Source organism: Tamandua tetradactyla, chromosome 1, assembly GCF_023851605.1.
Source record: "Tamandua tetradactyla isolate mTamTet1 chromosome 1, mTamTet1.pri, whole genome shotgun sequence".
Classification (NCBI taxonomy): Eukaryota; Metazoa; Chordata; class Mammalia; order Pilosa; family Myrmecophagidae; genus Tamandua; species Tamandua tetradactyla.
The window spans coordinates 181386710-181400286 of NC_135327.1; the positions used below are offsets into that span (position 1 = coordinate 181386710).

Below are 13577 nucleotides of genomic sequence, written 5' to 3' on the forward strand. Positions count from 1 at the left end.
GAGGAAACATTTTGGAGAGAGCCAGAAATGACAGATACCTCAGAGCTGACAGAGAGAGCAGATATAGACACTTGGAGAACAGTTACTTCAGTGAACAGAGACATGGATGTTTACAGATGCTTGGAGTCCAGCAGACATCACCAAGCCAGATGTTAAGCAAGCCAGAATCTGAAGAGTGCTAAGGGAAGCTAAGGGATGAAAGCCAGCCCCAGAGAAGCAAAGTGAGGTACCCCCTGAGGAAGAGAGGCTGAAAGCAGTGGAGCCCAGGAGCAAGGAACCAGCAGAAGCCAGCCACATGACTCCCCAGCTGACAGAGGTGTTCCAGACCCATTAGCCTTTCTTGAATTAAGGTATCTTTACCTAGATGCCTTAGTTTGGACATTTTTATAGGCTTAGAACTATAAACTTGTAACTTATTAAATTCCACTTTTTAAAAGCCATTCTAGCTCTGATATATCGCATTCCAGCAGCTTCCAAACTAACACAACACATTAGGCTCTTTGCACTAGCTGGATGGTCTCCAGTTCTTTGTGTCTTGATTTCTTAGCTTTTTTATCCAGGATCTCCCTAAGTAGTGTAGAAGATCCTCTTAGGTCATTTGCACCCTGGAATTGCTATCCATGTTAATTTTATCTCACTTCTTTTTTGTTCAAGTAGCTACATTATTTATTTAAAGAGTTTTTTAAAAGACAGCTTGAATACAATCCTAGCTCATCATTAAAATGTATATTTATTTATGTCCCAGAAAATATTTGAGAGCTAAATTGTTGCTTACATGTTATGTTCTGATATAATTTTTAGACCTACAAATAAGTCTTTACTAGAGCAAATTAAAATATCACTAAGGTGAAATATTATTATAGAAGCAATACAAAGTGGTAAATATGAAAATTCAGTATCCTATTGAATCATCTGTAATTCAAGACAGTCCCAGATATTTACTTTTGCACTCAAAATAGGAATAATGTTCAAATTTTACTAATATACGGTTATGTAGGAGATTGAAGGAAAACAAGGACACACATAATTGATTCTTATTTTGAGTTAGTAACAAAGCTATAGATACCTGGAAGAAATCTTCATTAGTGAGTAGACCCTCCCACATATTTATGTCTTAATTTTCTTATGAAAGAAAACATAAATAATAAAAAAGCTGTTAATTAAGGGAGGGGAAAATAATAGTACTCAATATCTGTATATTTATATACTAATTACAAGGACCTTTCACATATTTTTGGATCTTCTCAACCACCCTTTGAGGGACAGATTTCAGTTATTCATTCCAATGAGGTATTATCTTCATAAACACTGAAGGATGCCAAGAAAAGTTTGCACATGGACTTAGTTTTCACATATTATAAGAATTAGTAAAAAATGTTCTTTTTCTAACCTTACTTTCAGAAATTACATTAGATATTTCTTATTTTCAAAATCCATCCTTTATAGAGTAGACAAGAAATTTCTGAAATCCTGTTTGGGGATTCTTTCTAAGTAACATTTTTAGTCAAGAGAAGTGTTTTTTTGCTTTGCTCCCATTCTTAGAAGAAGAAATGGGTGTCAACAGTCCAGATGTAGGTGTTCTGCAAATCAATGCTGGATTCTTGCCTTTGGAATCAACCATATCATGATTTAGGTTTGCAGAACACTGAGTCTTTTTCCCTGGTGTCCTCAGGCTGGGTTTCTTTGTAGGAGTGGTAGGATTACTATTTAGTGCTGATAGAAAGCTTCTATTTTTATCAGGATGTTTAAACTGTTCTGTTGCATGTTTTATAAGGAGTCAACAATACACTTTTGGAGGCATTGTACTTTTTCACAATTTTTCTTCTTTAAAGCTGAGTGTATAACTTTTTGCTCTTTCAATGAAGAAGTTTCAATGAGGAATTTTCTGGGTGTCAATTTCGGCTTGGGTTTCAGACACACTCGAGAGTAATCCAGCACCAGCAACTCAAAACAGTATGGACATGTTTCTTCAAAAGTGCTTTTATCATAGGAGATAGTGGGCCTGGTCAAGACAGCTAGCTTGTAGTTTCCATGTGGCAGCCTCAAGGTAGTGCTTCTGCCTTATCCTGGCAGCCGCCTCCACTTCCATGTGGTGAGAAAACTCTCATTTCTTTAGCTGTTCCTTGAAGCAGGGTTGAATTCAGCTGTCCTATTCCACCATCCCCTTCCTGGAAGGCCTCAGCTGTTTTTTGTTTATTATTTCATGGTGCATTTTTCCCATGCTTTCACTTTCAGCATACTTATGTCTTTGAAATTAAGGTGAGTTTTATGAGCAACATACAGTTGGGTCATGCTTTTTTGTTCTTTCTGCCAATCTCTGCCTATATGGAGAGTTCAATCCACTTACATTTAAAGTAACTACTCATAATACAGGGCTTTCTTCGTCATTTTGCTATTTGGTCTTTGTAAGTTTATGTCTTTTTGACTCATTTTTCTATTAATGCCTACATTCATATTTATTTGATTTCTTGTATCATTTTCAGCCCTCATTTCTTTCTGTATACATTGTTCATATATATAATATTGTAATGGTGCTAAAACTTAACATCCTAAATCAGTAACAATCCTGTTTGACTTGATACCAACTACTTCAATACAAAACACATACTCCATTCATATATCCTTCTGTCCTCCTACCTTTTTGTTGTTCTTTTTACAAATTGTATCTTTATATATTGCATGTCCCAAACCATAGATTTCTCATTACTTTTTAGTCATTTACATTTTAGAACCTGTAAAAAATGAAAAGTAGAGCTATATACCAAAAAATATATTAGCCATGGCATTTATAATTACCCATATGTTTACCTTCACCAGAGTTATTATTCTTCATGTCACTTAAATCCACTCTCTTGTATCCTTTCCTTTGATCTAAACAACTCCTTTTAACATTGCCTGTAGGGTAGGTCTAGTGGTGATGAACTCCCTCAGCATTTATTTATCTGGGAATGTCTTAATCTTTCCCTATTTTCTCACCAGCTATGAAATTCTTGGTTGGCAATTGCTTTCTTTTAGCACTTAAGATATTTCATCTGACTGATTTCTTGACTCCATGGTTTCTGATGAGAAATTAGCAGTTTATATTATTGAGAGTCTCTTGTACATAACACAGTGCTAAATTTTTACAGCTTTTAGAACTCTCCCCCCACGTATTTGGCATTGATAGTCTGGCTATTATGTGCATGAGCATATTTTCCTACCTGTTAATCCTGTTTGGGGTGCATTGGGTTCTTGAATGTGCATGTTTATGTCTTTTGTTAAATTTGCAATTCTTTCTGTTATTTTTTTGGAAATTCCTTCTGCCCTTTCTCTTTTCTACTTCTATGACTGTCATAATGCATATAATGATACACTTGATAGTATCCCACACATTTCTTATGTTATTTTTTGCTTTTTTTTTTTTAAATGCTCTATGGTGGGATCACATTTCATTATTTTTCCATGTGAGTATCCCATTATTGCAGCACCATTTGTTGAATTTTGTTTGTTTGTTTGTTTGTTGCTTGTTTGTTTTGCTTGTTTGTTTTTTTGGGAAGTGCATGGATCAGGAATCAAACCCAGGTCTTCCATTTGGCAGATGAGAATTTTACCACTGAACTACCCTTGCATCTCCTTTTTTTTTTTTTGCATTTTTAAAAATTTGCTTTTTTTTCTGTTTTACAGGCTGATTCATTTCAATAGTCTTGTCTTGGAGATCATTCATTCCTTTCTCTGTTAGCTCCAGTCTTCTCTTGAAATTCTTTGGGGAGTTTTTCATCCCAATTATTTTGAGCTTCAACTCTAATACTTTTTTTGGTTCCTTTTCAAAATTGTTATCTCTTTATTATGATTCTCATATTGTTCATTCATTGTTTACCTCTTATCTTTTAGTTCTTTCTCTGTGTTTTCCTTTATTTCCTTGGGCATATCGAGAATCGAGAATCATTTTTTAGTCTTTGTCTGGTATGTCCACAGTATGGTCTTCCTCATTGATGGTTTCTGGAATTTTCCTGTTCCTTTGTGTGCACCTCATTTCTTCTTTTTTGTCTCATAACATTGTTTCACCCTGTACATTTTAATAGTTTAAAGTATTAACTTTGGGGTTTAGGCCCTGAGCTTTCTATTCCTTAAGTGTGCATATAGCTAGTAATATGACAGAGATTTCCTTGAGTGCCAAGAGCTACCCAAAACAAATAAACCAAAAAAAAAAAAACACCTTTCAAATACTTTACAAATTGGTTCTGTTTTGGCCCCCACTTCCCTTCAGAGTTTAGCCCTCGTATCCAGAAAATTAGCATGAGGGAAATACAAAATCCAAGGTTCTCTCCTTCTTAGCCTCTGTTTTTTTTTCTGTGAATTTTTTAAAATTTATTTATTAATTAAAAAATTAAGAAACCAAATAAAACGTCAATGTATATAATCAGTAATTCACAATATCATCACTTAGTTGCATATTTATCATTTCTTAGAACATTTGCATTAATTCAGAAAAAGAAATAAAAAGATAATAGAAAAAGAAATAAAATGAACACAGGAAAGAAAAAAGAAAAGATTATACCTACCATACCACTTATCCCTCGCTTTCATTGATCACTAGCATTTCAAACTAAATTTATTTTAGCATTTTCCCCCCTATGATTTATTTTTGTTCCATACGTTCTACTCCTTTGTTGACAAGGTAGATAAAAGAAGCATCAGACACAAGGTTTTCACAATCACACAGTAACATTGTGACAGCTATATCATTATTCAGTCATCCTCAAGAAACATGGCCACTGGAACACAGTTCTACATTTTCAGGCAGTTCCCTCCAGCCTCTCCATTACATCTTGAATAACAAGATGATATCTACTTGATGCATAAGAATAACCTCCAGGATAAACTCTGGACTCTGTTTGGAATCTCTCAGCCATTGACACTTTGTCTCATTTCACTCTTCCCCCTTTTGGTCAAGAAGGTTTTCTCGATCCCTTGATGCTAAGTCTCAGCTCATTCTAGGGTTTTTCTCAATCCCTTGATGCTGAGTCTCCGTTCATTCCAAGATCTCTGTCCCACATTGCCAGGAAGGTCCACACCACTGGGAGTCATGTCCCACGTAGATTAGCGTCTGTTTTACCCTGGGCTCATGCTTTCTCCAGCTTTAGAAATTCTCCCACTTACAGGAACCAAAATGCCCCATCTACTTCCCACAAAATAGATTTTCTCTCCCTCTCATGGGCTCTATTCTTCTACTTAAAGCAGGTAATCCTTTGCCCTGGGCAGTTTTAACTTAATTGTTTTTTACACTGCTTTAACTGTTAGTAAGCAACTTTTGCTTGCAGGGCAAGTTCTGAGAAAGTGAATCAGGGAGGAGTTTCCTAACTCAGTCTTTTAAGATGCCACCTGCTTGATTGGCACCAACATATAGACACCCCAAGATGTGCATAAAGGTTACTCTACTCCTGCAGGAACAATGCCTGGGATCCACACCATGGATTCAGGCTGTCTCCATACCATGCTGTGCCTGGAAAGTGTAGCAGTAGTGGCTAGCAAGGGCACCATGAGCTTCTCCTCCCACTTTTAATGCTGTGTTGTCTTTACTTGCCACTCACCCAGTTGCTGCAACCCTTTAAGTGTTTTCTGGAGTCCTGAGGAACTCCAGAAAACTCTGCCAGCTTTTGCTAGCCACTCAAAGATTCTGTGGGAGGATGACACCCTGGAATATTTTACATTGCCATCTTGGTTAGCTGGAAGCCTCAACCCGCTTTTTTTTTTTTTTTATGTTTTAAGAAAACAAACAATAGACTTAGAGCCACCAAAAATGGATATCTTAGTTAGCTTAATCATAGGCATATTTAAATAAAGTATCCATATAATCATTGTAAAGCCTGTGTTTGCACAGTAAGTTTCATAAACCAGTTTAAAATTAAGGCAACCAGGAAAAAATTCACAAATTCAGATAGCAAAGTTCTTAAATTCTAAGTATTAAACACTAACAGATACCATTTGATCAGCTATCAAAACTGTGAATGTTCTCAAAATATCAAGTAGAAAGTTCTTACAAATATCTGCATTGCTATAGTAATGATCTATGTTGCTAAATATTTTCCTGATTTCAGGAAAATATGAAGATACAAATTTTTTACAGTTGACATATGAGAATCTTAACCACCTAAAATGGATATCTTAATTAACTTATCCATAGGCATATTTTTTAGAAATCTAAGTAATAATCATAAAGACTATTTGTACAATATATTTCATAAACCAATTAAAATTAAAGCAAAGAAGGAAAAACATCTCTAGATACAGATATCAGAGTTTCTTAAATTCTAAATGTTAAACACTATCTTAGATATCACTTGACTAACTATAAAAACTGTGTGCATTCTCAAAATATCAAATAAAAAGTTATTACAAATATCAACTTTGCTATACTAGTCAGCTATGTTACTAAATATTTTCAAATTTTTGATTTCAGGAATTTATTTTATATAATGTTACTGTGACTGCCTATAGCTTTTTTTTTTTACCTTTTTTGTTGTAAAATATATATATATATATACACACACATAAAGAAAAAAAAAAAGCAGTAATTTTCAAAGCACACTTCAACAAGCCACTACAGAACAGTTCCCAGAGTTTGTCATGGGTTACCATCCCCTCAACTCAAATTTTTCCTTCTAGATGCTCCAAAACACTGGTGGCATTATCAGAGTCATAATAACAAAATCATACAGACAGATTCTGTCTGACTTATTTCACTCAGCATTGCGTCTTCAAGGTTCATCCATGTTGTCATATGTTTTCAGACATCATTTTGTCTAAATCCTGCATAATATTCCATCATATGTATATGCCACATTTTGTTTATCCATGCATCTGTGGATGGGCACCTGGATTGTTTCCATCTCTTGTCAATGGTGAATAGCACCACTGTGAACATCAGTGTGCAAATGTCTGCTCGTGTCACTGCCCTCAACTATTCTGGGTATAACTCTTCCGAATTTTGGTACTGCCAGGTCATAGGGCAACTCAATATTTAGTTTTCTGAGGAATCACCAAACTGACTTCCACAGTGACTGAACCATTATACACTCCCACCAACAGTGAATAAGTGTTCCAATTTCTCCACATCCTCACCAACATTTATAGTTACCTGTTCATTTAATAGCAGCCATTCTTGTGCATGTGAACTGATAGCTCAATGTCATCTCAATTTGCATTTCCCTTATAGCCAATGAAGATGCAGCTCTTCATGTGTTTTTTGAGCCATCTGTATTTGCTCTTCATAAAAGTACCTATTCATTTCCCCTGCCCATTTTATAATTGGGTTGTTCGATTACTGTTGTTGAGCTGTACCATTTATTTATGTACAGGATATATCAAGCCTTTTTTCCAACATATGGTTTCCAAATATTTTTCTCCCATTGAGTTGTCTGCCTCTTCAGCTTTTTGAAAAAGTCCTTTGAGGCACAGAATCTCTTGATCTTAAGGAGTACCCATTCGTCTCTTTTTTCTTTCACAGCTTGTGCTTTCAGTGTAACATTTAAGAAGCTACCTCCTATTATTAGATCTTAAGGATGTTTCCCTACTTTTTTTTTTCTAGAAGATTTTGGTGCTGGCTCTTACATTTAGGTCTTTGATCCATTTGAATTAATTTTTGTATAGGGTGTAAAGTAGGGGTCCTCTTTCATTCTTTTGGCTATTGAAATAGAGTTCTTCCATGCTCATTTAATAAAAAGACTATTGTGCCCCAATTCAGTGGATTGGGGGACCTTATTGAAGATCAAATGTCCATAAATTTGGTGGTCAGTTTCTGCACTCTTGATTCTATTCCACTGGTCAGTCCTTCTGTCTTTGTGCCCGTACCATGGTGTTTTGACCACTGTAACTTTATAGTAAGCTTCAAAGTCATGAAGTGATAGATCTCCCAGTTTGCTCTTCTTTTTAAGGATATCTATTCGAGGTCTCTTTCCCTTCCATATAAATTTGATAACCAGCTTTTCCAAATTTTCAAAGTAGGTTTATGGGATTTTTATTGGTATTGCATTGAATCAATAGATCAGTTTGGGTAGAATTGACATCTTGATGATATTCAACCTTCCTATCCATGAGCATGGAATATCTTTCCATCTATTTAGGTCACTTTTTAAATTTCTTTTGGCAAATTTTTGTTATTTCCTATGTATAAGTGCTCAACATCCCTGGTTAGGCTTATTCCTAAATACCTAATTCTCTTAGTCACTACTCTGAATGGAATTTTTTCCTTAGTTGTCACCTCAGATAGATCATTACTTGCTATTATATGAAACATTATTGATTTTTGTACATTAATCTTGTATCCTGCCACTTTGCTAAATTTGTTTATTAGCTGAAGTAGTTTTACTTTCTCAGGGTTTTCTAAGTATAGGATCATTTCATCTGCAAATAATGAAAGTTTTACTTCTTCCTTTCATATTTGGATGCCTTTTATTTCTTTCTCCTCTCTGATTGGTCCAGCTAATACTTCTAATACTTGTTGAATAATAGTGGTGACAGTGGGCATCTTTGTCTCATCCCTGATCTCAAGGGGGATGCTTTCAATTTCTCACCATTAAGTATGATGCTGCCTATGGGTTTTTCAATATATGCCATTTATGATATTGAGAAAGTTTCCTTCAATACCTAACTTTTGAAGTGTTTTTATCAGGAAAGGATCCTGGATCTTGTCAAATGCTTTTTCAGCATCAATCTATATGATCATGTGATTTTTACCTTTTGATTTGTGAATGTGCTGTATTACATTGATCGATTTTCTTATGTTGAACCACTCTTGCATTCCTTGTATGAATCCCACTTGATCATGATGTATAATTCTTTCAGTGTGATGTTGAATACAATTTGCTAGTATTTTGCTAAGAATTTTTGTACCTATGTTTATTAGGGAGATTGGTCTGTAGTTTTCTTTTCTTGTATCATCTTTATCAGATTTTGGTATTAGAGTGATGTTAGCTTCATAAAATAAATTAGGTGGTATTCCTTTTTCTTCAGTTTTTTGAAAGAGTTTGAGCAGGATTGGTATTAGTTCTTTTTGAAATGTTTGATAAAAATTCTCCTGTGAAGCCATCTAGTCCTGGGCTTTTATTTTTTATGGGAAGATTTTTGATGACTGATTGGATTTCTTTACTTGTAATTGGTTTGTTGAGATCTTCTATTTCTTCTCAAGTCAGTGTAGGTAATTTGTGTGTTTCTAGGAATTTGTCCATTTCATTTAAATTGTCTAGTTTGTTGGCATATAGCTATTCATAATATTCTCTTGTGATTTTCTAAATTTCTTCATAATCATAAACCCTCCTCTCATTTTTGTTTTATTTGTGTCCTCTCTCTTTTCTTCTTTATTAGTCTAGCTAAGGGACCATCAATTTTATTAATTTTCTCAAAGAACCAATTTTTAGTTTTGTTGAGTTTTTCTATTGTTTTATTGCTCTCCAGTGTGTTTATTTCGGCTTTGGTCTTTATTATTTCTCCTCTTTTATTTGCTTTGGGATTAGTTTGCCATTCTTTCTCTAAATTCTCCAGATGAGCAGTTAAATCCTCGGGTTTTACTCATTCTTATTTTTTAACATAGGTATTTAGGGCAATAAATTTCCCTCTCAGCACTGCCTTTGCCTGTCCCATAAGTTTTGATATGTTGCATCCTCATTATCATTCATCTCCAGATATTTACTGATTTCTCTAGTAATTTGTTTCTTGACCCACTGATTATTTCAGAGTGTGTTGTTTAATCTCCATACATTTGTAAAAGCTCTGGTTCTTTGGTGATTATTAATTACCAACTTTATTCCATTGTGATCAGAGAAATTGCTTTGGATAATTTCAATCTTATTAAATGTCAAAAGACTCAGTTTCTGTCCCAATATATGATCCATCCTGCAGAACTATGTTCCATGTGTGCTAGAGAAGAATGTGTATCTGGTGTTTGGGGATGTAATGATCTATATATATATGTCTATTAGATCTAATTCATTTATCCTATTGTTTAGGTTCTCTATTTCCTTGCTGATCCTCTGTGTGGTTCTTCTATCTATAGTGGAGAGTGGGTATTGAAGTCTCCCACTAACACTGTTGATATGTCTATAGCTCCCTTCAGTTTTTCCAATATGTGCCTCATGTACTTTGAAGCTCCTTGATTGGTAGCATACACATTTATGATTGTTATTTCTTCCTGGTGAATTGTCCCCTTTATTAATATGTAGTTTCTTTCTTTGTCTCTTATGATGACTTTACATTTAAAGTCTATTTTGTCTGCTATTAGTATAGCTACTCCTGCTTTCTTTTGGTTACAGCTTGCACAGCTATAACCAAAAGATTACAGCTAAAGAGTCTAAAGAGTCTAAGATGTGTCTTTTGCAAATGGCATATAGATGATTTATGTTTCTTGATCCATTCTGTCCATCTGTAACTTTTAATTGATGAGTTTAGTCCATCAACATTCAAAGTAATTACTGTAAAAGTGGTTCCTGACTCTACCATCTTATCCTTTAGTTTTTATTTGTCAGATCTATACAGCATTTTCCTTCTTTCTCTATTTTCCTTTAAATTGTCTTTACACATATTCTTCAATTCTTTGCCCTTCCCCAGACCTACTCTCCTATCTTTCTTTATCAGCTGACAGGGCTCCCTTTAGTATTTCTTATAGGACTGGTCTCTTGTTGAGTAGTTCTCTCAATCTTTCTTTGCCTTTGAAGATTTTAATCTCTCCATCAATTTTGAAGGATAACGTCTCTGGATAAAGAATTCTTGGTTGAAAGATTTTCTCATTCAGGATCTTTAAAATATCATACCACTGCCTTCTTGCTTCCATAGTGCCTGTTGAGTAGTCTGAAGTCAGTCTTGTGTGTTTTCCCTTGTATGTAGTAGATTGCTTTTCTTGTGCTGCTTTCAGGATTTTCTGTTTCTCTTCAACACCTGACAGTCTGATTAGTATGTGTCTTGGAGTGGGCCTGTTTGAAATTATTCTATTTGGAGTTAGTTTGGCCTCTTTTATTTACATATTCATGTGTTTTTTTTTAAGGTTTGGGAAGTTTTCTCCAATTATATCTTCAACTAACTTTCCAAACCCTTAACTCTTCTCTTCTCATTCTGGGACATCAGTAATTCCTATATTTGTGTGCCTTTTGTTATCCATCATTTCCCTAAGATCCAGTTGCATTTTTTTCCATCTTTCTTGCCATTTGTTCTTTTGTGTGCCACCTATCGTTCTATTGCTCTATCTTCTAGCTCACTTATTCTTCCTTCTGCTTCTTTGAATCTGCTATTTGTGTCTCCAGTACATTTTTTATTTGGTCTACAGTGTCTTTAATTTCTGTGAGATCTGTCATTTTTCTATTTAACTTTCCAAATTCTTCTTGATGCTCTTCTAGTGTCTTCCTGATATCCTTTATTTCTTTATAAATAAAAATATCCTCAAGTAGTTGTTCCATATTCTGTGTCCCCTTTGGAGTTTTGATTTGGTTGTTTGGTTGGGGCCATTTCTGCTTGGATCTTCATGTACTTTGTGATTTTCTATTGTGTTCTTAATGAAATTACCAAGATTATCACAATTTGATTATCTTGATATGGCTATTTTACAAGTTGGTTTCCTTCAGTGTTTTAAAGTTCTGAATTTACTTAGTTTTTTCTGAATGTTTCCTTTCACACTTTGTCAGTTATTCTTCGCCAAATCAAGGTCTGGATCTCATTTAGGGGATACAATTCAACTTAAAGTTACAAGCTAGGCCAGGGTGCATGAGTACTCCAGTTGCAGAATGGCTGCCCATATACTGAAAGTGAAGTCAGGCTGGTGCCCACCAGAGAAAGAGAAAAATTAAAATAAAAATAATAATAGTAATGATAAAAATAAATGAAATAGAATAATAAAAAATAATATGTGAAATAAAAAGAGATAAAGATAGAAATATAATATAAAATATCCATAAAAATTAAAAAATAATAAGGACAATTATATTACTAATAAAAATGTATAGAAATAATATGTTTTAAAAGGGGGGGGAACAGATGGGCAATGGTGGCTCAGTGGCAGAGCTCTCGTCTGCCATGCCAGAGACCTGGGTTCAGTTCCTGGTGTCTGCTCATGTAAAAAAAAGGGGGGGAGAGGGGGTATAAAAAAGAATATTAAAAATAAAAATAAAGACCTAGGCAGATAGGGAGTTGGCTTGCCTGCACTCACTCATTCTGCCCAATAGGTGACAACCATGAGACTCCTCCTCCAGCAGGCTCTTCCCTCCCTGTTTGGTGCAGCCAACCTGCACTCACCGGATCTGGCCAGCAGATGGTGGGTTTGAGGTTCCTCCTCCATCAGCCCCGCTGCTCCTGGCTGAAGCAACTCAAGGTTGCTCAAGAAGGCAGGCTGCTTCTGCAAAGGGGCTGCTTCTGCAGGAGTGCTGCTGCTCATCCAAGGGCAGTCAGGAAGCAGGCCTCTGCCAGAGTGACTAGGGAGCGGACCAGCACATGGGAAATCAGCTAATAAGCATTGGTGGGACTGCCAAACACCATGACTGCAGGCCAGCTATTCCTGCACCCACCTGGATGATCACTTCTCCCCACCCCGCTCCTAGGCCTGGTCCCACAGTGGCCCTACAGGATTGGCTCTGCGTCTGGTCTTGTCTGCTGCTCCCCACCTACCAGAACGGATCTGTAGTCTTTTCCCTGGGGCGGGGACCTCTTAGAAGCAGACTCCTTTCCAGGTGAAGGGGAACCCTGCTGAAGAAACATTTAATCCTGAAAATAGCAACTTGGTATTGTGGCTGGCAGCCCTAATGAACATCCAGAAGGAAACAGAATTGTGTATGTGACAGGAGACCTTTGTGCATGCTCCAAAACACTCCTTAGCCCACTGCTTCAGTGAGGATTGCTGCATGGGTGCCGGCATAGTTGTCCTCTTCAAGAAGAAATTCAGAGGAATGCCGGAACTGTTAAATCAACCAAAGAAATCTAGAGAAATGGCTGTTCTGAAGAGAAATGGGCTATATATATTTTTTCTTTATATGGATATGTATATATTACATGATTACAAAGAAAAGGGCTTCACACAAGCCACTTACGAAAACTTACAGAAAGGCTTAGAAGCCATGAAATCCCATTGTCTGAAGAATGGAGTCGCCGACCTCTTCATGCCCAGAATTGGTTGGGTTTTGAATGTCTGCAATGGAAGAAGGTATCTGCAATGATTGAGGAGGTATTTGAGGTAATAGACATCAACATTACTGCGTACACACTCTGAATAGATGAGCATTCTGAATGTGTCTGTGTTCTCCTATGTGATCCCTGCTGGGCCCTAGGACTAGGCAAGCAGACCTTAAAATGGACAGAGGAAGGTTTCATGTGAAGTAGCCTGTCTCACCAGCCAGACTTGGGTTCCTATATTCCAATGATTGACCTGGGATTCTGGAAGATAGATTGTTTGGGATATGTGGCTATTTTTTTTGAAGGGGGGGTAAGGAGTAGGTGACCTTATGTTAGGTGTAGGTGGCCTGTATGATCTCTGTTTTGCTCAAGCATGCTACCTGATTTGCTTGGCTGTCTGGTAGGGGGCAGCATTGATTCTACTTCTCTGACTTTTTACGAGAAATTTCAGG

At 36.1% G+C, this 13577-nt stretch overlaps 2 pseudogenes; one reads left to right on the top strand and one right to left on the bottom strand.

Moving 5' to 3' along the window:
• Nucleotides 1-1440: 1440 nt before the first annotated feature.
• LOC143681732 (UPF0711 protein C18orf21 homolog pseudogene) lies at nucleotides 1441-2089 on the bottom strand (annotated as a pseudogene).
• Nucleotides 2090-12857: 10768 nt separating this feature from the next.
• On the top strand, nucleotides 12858-13222 carry LOC143687403 (ADP-ribose glycohydrolase OARD1 pseudogene; annotated as a pseudogene).
• The last annotated feature ends 355 nt before the right edge of the window (nucleotides 13223-13577 follow it).